Here is a 10,534-nt window from a genome sequence, read left to right as displayed (position 1 = left end):
GGTTGTTTTATTTTACTTATTCATTGATTTTTCTCTTTGGTTTCCTCCTTTTTTTTTTTAGTGATTACAGAAAGTGCTTTACATATATTTATATTTTTAATCAGTATGTTTTTATTATTTTTCTGCTTAAGATTTCATATTTTTGTCATATATATGAGACAATATTTTCCTTTATGACTCTTGGACTTTATGCCTTACTTAAGGAGGAATTTTCTCCCTAATATTTAAAATAATCATTTATCTTTTTATTGTTTTAGGGAACTTTTAATTTCTAGAATAGGTGAAGATTTCTATGAACTTAAATAAGTACTCTTGGTTACTTGGATTTTAATTAGTATTAAACTTACTGAAGCACTTGTCTCCTGTAAAGCTAATATATCAAGCAGAAAATGTAGTACATAGAATTCAAATATTTTAAAGCAGAATAAACCTCACAAGGAGACCAGCTAGCAGCTACCCATAGACAAGACACCATTGTGAAAATCCCAGAACATGGAGGAGGCTGAAGCACCACCCTCTGTATCACAGAGACCAAGAAGGACTATATTAGAAGAGTAAGAGGAATAGCTACAGTCTGACCACATTGGCCCTCCCCCAGGACAGCACAGCACCTCATGGATAGGGCACTCCTGGGCCTACATTTTCTCCAGTGGGTGAAAGAAAGCCCAATGTGGATATCCAGCTTCCACAGCATTGGGTCACTTCCCAGGAGGCCCACCCTGGTCTTGCCATATGGGGATTGTGGGAGGAATCTGTGTGGCTTGACCACTGGAAATCAAATAGGGACAGATAAAGGGGACTGGGGCTTAGAGCAACCTGTACTTTGATTTTGGCAGGCTATGTTCATTTTCACAGTGGCATCTGAGTAGAGATCCAGCCATCAGCTTTGCCCAGCTGCAGAACCACGCTGGTGACCTCATATGCCAGAGAACTCAGTGTGCAGTGCTGCTGGATTTGGGCACCCCAAACAATGAGATGTGCAGGCTTGGAGCCTGTTCTGCTGCCTCTCCCAGTCAGGAAAGTTAATTCATAGCCCAACCTCCTATTGAATATAACCACAGCCCCACACAATCAGGAAACCTAACCAGAGCACCTTGGAAGCTATGCAGCCCATCCTACAGTCTGCTTGCAGTGGCATTTGAGCAGAGACCAATGATAGTCAGCAACTATGCCCATCTGCAGAGCTTGGCTGGTGGCCTTCTCTGGCCAGGGCAATCAGTGAAAAGTTCTTCCTCACTTGGGTCTCCAGCCAACCAGATGTGTCTTTCTTGGAGCCTGATCTGCTCCCCTGCCTGGTCAGTGTCGTAGATTCACAGCTTCATCTGCTGCTGAGTACACCCTATAGTCCAAACCAACAAGGAAGCTTAACCAAAGCACCCAGGAGTCTGCATTGTCCACTCTCCAACCCAGTTGCAACAATGCCTGAGCAGAGAGCACAGTCAGTGGCTCTGCTCATCTGAGAACTTAGCTGGTGCCCTCGGCTGGCCAAGGAGCTGGGGAACAGTTCTGCTTGCTTTGGGTTCCCAGAAAACAAGCCATACTGGCATGCAGCCTCTTCTATAGCCAACTTTTGATTTGGAAGCAAATTCAAAGCCCCACCTAGGCCAGAATATAGCCTCCAGCCCTAGCCTACCAGGAAGCCTAATCAGAACATCTGGGAAATTGCATAGCCTATTCTAGAGCTCCACTTACAATGGCATCCAAGAAGAATGTCCACGCAGTGGCTCTGCCCATCTACAAAGCTGAGCTGGTGGTCCTATCTGGCCAAGGAGCTTGGTGGGCAACTCTGCCAGATTTGGGTACCCAGCCATTGAGTTGTAATGGCCATGGAGCTCAATTAGGGCTTCACTTAAGCAGGGAAGCAAATGTGCAGACCCAACCAACCTCTGAATAGAGCACTCAATCCTGCTTGACTAAGAAGTCTGACCAGAGAATCTGAACAACCATAGGGACCATCCTACAGCCAAGAGTGTAAACCAGCAGTCCTATCCAAATGTTCCTAGCCAGTGGCACACAAGTGAGCTCAGAGCTCAGGCAGTGGCCTCAACCAAAAAGAAACCCCAAGCCAAATCCCCACCTGCCCAAGGATGCTACCAGCTGAATTGTCCAGAAGCTCAAGCTGAGCTGACTGATGAAGGACTGTTTCTGCCAAAGTGAACATATAAAGTCTGGAAAAGAAGGTGGCTTACTTAAATGTGCCAAGAATAATGGATCATGAAGAATCAGGTAAACATGACAACACCAAACAAAACTAATAAATCTCTAATAACTGACCCTAAATAAATGGAGACATATCAACTATCCGACTAGAAACTCAGAATAAACCTCTTAAAGAAATTTGGTGATCTACAATAACACATAGACAGACAACTCAATGAAATTAGGAAAACAATGTATGAAAAAAACAAGTTCAACAATAAAAAAAAACCCCAAACATAAACCCTAGAGTTAACAAATACAATGACCGACCTGAACAATTCAATAGAAATCATCAACATCACTCAACCAAGCAAAGAAAAAAAAAATAGAATTAGTGAACTAGAATATAGGACATTTGAAATTATCCAGACATAGGGAAAAAAAGAAAAAAGAATGAAAAGGTGTGAAGAAAGCCTACGGTACTTATGAGACACCATTAAAAGAAATAATATATGCATTATGGGAATCCCAGAAGGTGAGAGAAAGAGAAAGAGACAGAAAGTATATGTAAGGTAATAGTGTCTGAAAACTTATGAAACTTGGTGAGAGCAATGGACATCCATATTCATGAGGCACACAGGACCCCAAATACATTGAACCTGAAAGGGCTACACCTAGAAACTTTATAATTACATTGTTAAAAGACAAAGAGAGAATTTTGAAAGAGGTGAGAAAAAGCAACACATCACATACAAGGAAACCCCCATAAGACTATAGACACATTTCTGAAAATAAACTTTCAGGCCAGGAGAGAGTGGGATGATATGTTCAAAATAATGGAAGAAAAACAGTGCACCAAGAATACTATACACAGTTAAGCTGCCATATGGAAGTGAAGGAGAGATAAAGACTTTCCTGAACAAAGAAAAGCTGAGGTACTTCTTCACCACTAGACCGGCCCTACAAGAAATGCTGAAGGCAGTTCTTCAAGAGGAAATAAAGGGATGCTAATTAACCTTACAAAAGCATGTGAATGTATGTGTAAAACTCACTGGTAATGGAAATATGTAGTTAAAGTCAGCTTCTCTAATGGTGGTGCATAATTCACTTAGAACTCCAGTTTAAAAGTTAAAAAACAAACATATTAAAAATAACCATAACTATAATAAATTGATGGATACAAAATGTAAAAAAGATGTAAGAGCTGTAACATCAATAACCTAAAATGTGAGGGGGGACAAGTAAAAGTGTAAAGTTTCTGAATGCTATCAAAATTAAGTTGTTATTAGTTTGAAATAGGATATTGTAAATACAAGATATTTATGTAAGCCTAATGGTAATTACAAAGGCAAGCTCTTTAGTGGATGGACAAAAGATAAGGATAAAGGAGTTAAGGAATATCACTATGCAAAGTCATCACATCACAAAATCTTGTAACAGCAAATAAGAAGCTAGTAACAAAAGATCTACAAAACTATCAGAAAACTGAACGAAATGGCACTGGTAAGTCCTTCCCTATCAGTAATTGCTATTGTTGTAAATTGATCAAATTCTCCAATCAAAAGACATAAAATGGTTGAATGGATTAAAAAACAAGATCCAATGGTATGCTGCCCATAGCACTTACTTTAGCTTTAAGGACATACATATACTGAGAGTGAAGGGATAGAAAAACTTATTTCAAGTAAATGGGAGCCAGAAGAAAGCAGAAGTATGTATATTTTTATCAGAATAAATAGATTTTAAGCTAAAAATGGTCAAAACTGACAAAGAAGTTCATTACACAGAGATAAATGGGTCAGTCTATCAGGAAGATATAACAATTGTATTTATGCATCCAACATTAGAGCACCTAAATATATAAAGCAAATACTAACAGAACTAAAAGTAGAAATAAACAGCAGTACAATAAAAATTGGGTTCTTTATTACTTTATTACTCCACCCTCAACAGTGGATAGATCTTCTCGACAGAGCATCAAGAAGTAAACAGCGGGTTTCACCACACTATCAACTGAATGGACCTAACAGATATATGCAAAACATTCTATCCAACATCAGCATACATATTCCTCTGAAGTGTGCATATGGCATTTTCTTAAATAGATTATGTGATAGGGCACAAGTAAGTCTTAGCAAATTTAGAAAGATTGAAATCATACCAAGTACCTTTTCTGACCACAATGGTAAGAAACCAGAAGTCAATAATGGGAGGAAAATTGGAAAATTCATAAATACTTGGAAATTAAACAACACATTCTTAAACAATCAATGGAACAAAAAAATCAAAAGTGAAATAAAAGGGAAAGGAAAAATTATTTAGAAACAAACAAAAATGAAAACACAACATACCAAAACTCATGACATGCAGCAAAGGCAGTTCTAAGAGGGATGTTTATAGGAATAAATACATACATCAAAAGAAAAAAAGAAAGTTCTTAAATAAATATTCTAACTTTACACTTCAAGGAACCAGGAAAAGAAGAAAAACTAAGCCGAAGGTTAGCAGAGGGAAGGAAATCATAAAGATTAGAGCAGAAATAAATGAAGTGGAGAACAGGAAAACAATAGAAAAATGACCAAATAAGGATTTGGTTCTTTGAAAAGATAAAACTAGCAAATTTTAGTTATACTAACCAAGAAAAAAAGAGATAAGACAGAAAAACAAGATTAAAAATGAAAGTGGAGACATTGCAACAGATCCTACAGAAATACAAAGCCTGTAAGACACTACTATGAACAAGTATATGTTGACAAATTGGATAAAATAGAAAAAATGGATGCACTCTCAGAATTTACACACAACTAGCAAGACTGATTCACGAAGAAATAGAAAATCTGAACAGACAAGTAAGAATAATATTGAATCAAGGTTGATCAAAAACCTCCCAACAAAGAAAAGCCCAGAACCAGAAGATTTCACTCGTGAATTTTACCAAACATTTGAAGAAGAGTTAATGCATCTTCCTCAAACTCTTCCAAAAAATTGAAGGGGAAAGAACACTCTGAAATTCATTTTACAAGGCCAGAATTATCCCATTACCAAAGGTTGATAAGGACACTGCAAGAAAAGAAAACTAGAGGACAATATCCCTGATAAATATAGATGAAGAAATTCTAAACAAAATATCAGCAAACCAAGTTCAACAGCACCCAAAAGAATTATACCCCATGATCAAGTGTGAGTCAGCCTTACGATGCAAGGATGGTTCAACATGCCCAAATCAATAAATATATTCATCACATTAATAGAACGGAAGATAAAAATCACATGGTCATCATAATAGATCTAGAAAAAGAATTTTTCAAAAGCCAACATCCTTTCATGGTAAAAACTCTCAGCACACTGGGTATAGAATGAACATACCACAATGTAACAAAGGCCATATATGGCAAGCCCCCAGCTAACTTCATATTCAATGGTGAAAGATTGAAAGCTTTTCCCCTAAGATTAGGTGGAAGACAGGCTGCCCACTTTTACCACTCCTATTCCACATAGCACTGGTAGTCCTAGCCAGCTCCATCAGGCAAGAAAAAGAAAGAAAGAGCACCAGTATCATAAAGGAAGAAGTATTATTTTCTTTATATGATGATGGCATGATCTTATCTGTGGAAAATCCTAACAATTGCACCAAAAATCTGTTAGTTGTAATCAACTGTTAGGAGAGGATAGCATTTAGAAAAGTGGATCATTGCTCAAGCAAAGAAATCACACCTGCTACAGTGGCTACAATTGGAGATACTACCTGGCTAACTTTCCAATAATTCTTGTCATTCTCCAAGATTAATCCATCTTCTGCACAATCCAAATAAGCAAATTGAATGAGGATGTGGTAGGAATCACCACCTCCATATCATCCAAGTCCTTAATGGTGGCACTAATCTTTGCAATTCTCTCAGGAATGAAGTACTGCTTTTGTTTTACTATTTCCCATGTAGAGATAGTTTTACCGGCCTTCACTTTGCCTTTTCCACCATAATAGCCCTCACTCCATGGGTCAGGGAACCAACAAGGTGATTCCGCTGATGAGTATATCTCTCTCAATTATGCATTCTGAAGCTGTAGAAATAACCACAGGATGGGTTCAAGGACTCACTGGGCTCACAGTGAGACAGACCTAAGGCTTTATTGATCTCCTGACCTCCATAAGCCCCTTTTATGACTTATGGACTGTGGTGATGTTTTCATTCTCCTAGAATTAGTGTCAGTTCAGAGCCAGTGTCTAATAATCTCCAAAGGTCGGATTATTTTCTTTTCTCCAATGCACAGTTATCCTGGTAAAAGACTGTATGTCTCTTTGGAGAAGGCTGGGAGTAAGATGAACAGTATATGTTTTGGGAGTGTCCCAAAGTCCTTCCTCAAGGGGATATGATCTTACCTTCATTCAGAGAGTATGGGTCTATAAACTGGCTCAAGTCTGGGATTTGATTGATGGGATGACTCTCTGTTTTATTATCCAGGTTACACATTTGTTCACTTGACCTGGAACTTTTCTATGAATACAGATCAAAGTAACAATTTATTAGGTTTCTCATTTATTTCACTTCTAGGAACACCATAATCAAATAACCAATGTATAGGTTTGCATAAGTCAGATTATTCTGAATGCTACTTTGACTCTGCTGCTAATTGTGGGAACTGTACCAACCTTCTTTTGGCAGTTGAGAGTCACCATTTGGCCCCTGTACCCTGGGATCCAATTACTTCCATTGCATTTAGGTTTCCAATTCAGTGATTACAGTTCCCACTGTAAGGTCTGGCCTATATGGAAAAGTTATCACCGAGCTCTTCAAGGATGCTTGGATTCCCTTAACACACTTATTTCTCATAGTCGAAGTGAAAGGTGTGTCTTCTGTACCCTTCCCATGTGCTTGAGTATCTATTAAACGATAAATCTGCTCTGACATTCCAATCTCCCTAAGCCTTTGAATCCCTTCCTCTTCATTAAACCAACGCAGGTGTGACATTTCCAGTTTGCTCACTGTGGGCCACCTTTTGGTTCATGTTTCAGCCAACCAACCAACCAAATTGTTGCACCCTTGCTAACACCCTGAGTTGCAGCATTAAATTCAGAATCTCTGGTCTGTGAGCCCACATTAATATAGTCAGCCTCATCCAACTTTCTGTTCCATCCACCATTATCCCACACCCTTAGTATCCATTCTCACACAAGTTTTCTGGATTTCTGTGTACATAAATTAGAAAACTCAACTATTCTTTTGGAGTGTAGCTCATCTTTTCATAGGTCACACCTTTAGGGGCCTTCTGGGAATCTATTTATAGATGTAGAAGGAAAGAGAGGTATTGAGGGTGTGTCCTGAGGAGAATCAACATTGTCTGGCATGGCTACTGCTTCAGGGGAGGCCATGACAGTTCACTCAGACAGTGCAGGGTTGATCTCCTCATACAGGGATGGAGAAACTGCTATCACTGGGTGTAGGGAAGCTGCTACCACTAGAGTTGGAGAGGCCACTTCTGCTGGGGATGATGAGGCCTCCTCCCCTGGCAAAGAAGAGTCAGAATTTATGGACTCAATTTTTCCAGCTTCACCAGGGTCTTCCTCTCTGTCCCCATTCCAACTTACAAGATCTCATTCTCTCCCAATCAATGCCCTCACTTTAACAGTAGATACTCTGTGAGGTTGACAGTTCAATTTGTGTTCTGATTCTCCTAGAAGCAGGATGAGATTCTGCATTAGATTTTCAGCACCTTTTGGCTCTAAGGGGTAAGGGTCTCCTTCAGGGAAAACACAGAGGCTTTCAGGTTATTTATGCAGTGCTTGAGTGGCTACACCATTATACATTCCCACAAACAGAGCAAAAGGATTCCACTTTCTCCACAACCTTCTCAACATTTGCTATTTTCTGGTTTTTTTTTTTTTAATAGTAGCCACTTTAAGGGTTATGAAGAGTGTAGCTGAAGTCATAGAATAAGTTGGGAAGCATTTGTTTGTTTCAAAATTTTCCAGAAGAATTTGCATACAATAGGTAGTACTCCTTCCTTTAATGCTTAGTGAATTCTCCAGTAAAGATATTTGGCCTTGAAGTTTTGTTTTGGTTTTTTTTTTTGTCTGTATGGAGAAATTTTTAACCAAAATATCAATTTCTTTAAGGCACATAGTGCTTATTCAGGTTTTCTATTTTTCTTTCTGTCTTTTTTTTTTTGCTGGTGAAGATTCACCCTGAGCTAATATCCATTGCCAACCCTACTCTTTTTGCTTCAGGAAGATTGCCCCTTAGCTAACACCTGTGCCAATCCTCCTCGATTTTAAATGTGGGCTGCCACCACAGCATAGCTTGATGAGCAGTGTGTAGTTCTGCACCTAGGATCCGCACCTGGGAACCATGAACCCCCACAGCAGAGCACACAAACTTAACCACTAAGCCACTGGGCTGACAACTGTTTACTTCTTGAGTGAGCTTTTGGCATTTATGTCTTTTAAATGTTTTGCCCATTTCAACTGTCAGATTAATTGATATGAAATTGTTCATAATGTTCTCTTATTTTCCTTTTAATATCTGTAGAATATTTAGGGATGCAATCTCATTCTTGATTCTGGTAATTTGTCTTTTCTCTATTTTTCATGATCAGTCTGGTTAGAGGTTTATCAATTTTATCGATCTTTTCAAAGAACCATCTTACCAAGAACTGTTTTAATCTATTTTGATAGCTAGATCCAGTTAATATTAATCCTCACATAATTCTCTAATATACAACCATTTTAATTTAATCTTACAAAATAAGTTGAAGGTTAGCTTTCCACTCCACATAATAAAAATTTGAATATCATGAGTGGAAACTACCATTGATGTAGGTGTTCCCTCTACAAGATTTTAAAATTATGGCCATCTCACGTCTGATTAAACATCTCAAGTGATAATGAACTCAGTATCTTTTACATTTTTGTATAACTCAAAATTTTGGAACGGTCTTTTTTTGCATTGCGGCTTCTATCAAAATGCCACTAAAAACACATTACTAGAAAACAGGAGAGTTTATTTCGGGATTTCCTGTACAAAACATAATTCTACTGAGTATTATTTCCTAACTGTCTGTTTGAAATAGGATACATGATGGGGAAACAGAGTAAAAATAGAAATTAGGAGGAGAAACAACCCTTATTTTTCATTATAGCTCTGTTTCTGGTGATAGTCTTACTCAACTAAAGACTCTTCTTTTGCTTTAGAAGCTAACATAAGAAAAATGCCATTGGAGGCAGTGATTGCAGAAGGCAAATGAAGGCCTAGATCTTTAGTTACTAAAGGCAAAACTATATCAGAAATGCTCTCAAATAATCTTAGATTTAATATACTGATCTGTTAGTTATTGAACAAAAATTACACATGGAAATAGTCTAAGGATCAGAAATAAAGTAAACTATCTCCCCTCATCTATTTCATTCCTTGTTTACCCAAATTCCTATTTCCTGATTAAACCATTTGTCCCTATTCCTTCATTCTAATACAAACAAGAATTTTGGATGCATAATTTCTCCACACTTAATTTTTATCATTTTAAAATAAAAAGACAAATAGGTGAAAATAGTGTATAAGAAATACATAATATAGAAAATAAAAATCAAAAACCTATTTTTTCTTGGACTTTGTTTTTGGAAAATTATTTCAAAATTTTATGCACTCTGCCTGCTTTATTATAATGTTCAAGCTAATTTAACCATATTGTGTTATCATTCTACTTTGTTCTCCTTACCTGTGTTATCATAAGCATCTCCCCCTCTCTCTTTCTCTGATTTTATTTACTTATTCATTTATTTCATATTGGGGTTAAATCTCGGATTCTACTGCCTTATCTTATTTACACTCAATGTTGTTTCAGTTTTTTCTTTTCTTTGATCCTGCCTAGGCTTGGCAGACATAAAAATAGTGAAATACTAGTGATATTTTAGTGAGGCCTTAAAGAATAAATAAAAGTTGAAAAAGAAAAGATGTGCAGGAAACGTTACAAGAAGCATTAAAAATACATTGATATTTTGGGTCAAAGATGTGTAGGTGTTTTAAGGACAGGAAAGAGTTTTGGGGAAAATGTCTTTATAATCAACCAATTACTAATAGCCTTATTCTTTACTCAAAATAGCTATAAAACTCGAAGAAAATCCTAAAAAAAATACGTGGTATACTCATACTCTGACAATAATTCTTTATATTTTCACTTGCTGTAGATACTGTTGATAAAATATTCAAAGCTATATAGTTTGCTAGATTTTTGAGATTTCATTATATGTGTTTAATTATGATAAACCTAGAAGCTTATTTAAAAAGTCCTAAGAACTAAAATTGCTAATAATTGTCTTTCATTGATGATTTGCTCCAAATTCATAGGGATGTATACGTATTATATATTAAACAATGATAAACATAAGCCTGTACAACTTTTA

This window comes from Equus caballus, chromosome 6, assembly GCF_041296265.1.
Source record: "Equus caballus isolate H_3958 breed thoroughbred chromosome 6, TB-T2T, whole genome shotgun sequence".
Lineage (NCBI taxonomy): Eukaryota > Metazoa > Chordata > Mammalia > Perissodactyla > Equidae > Equus > Equus caballus.
This window is presented reverse-complemented; position numbering follows the sequence as displayed.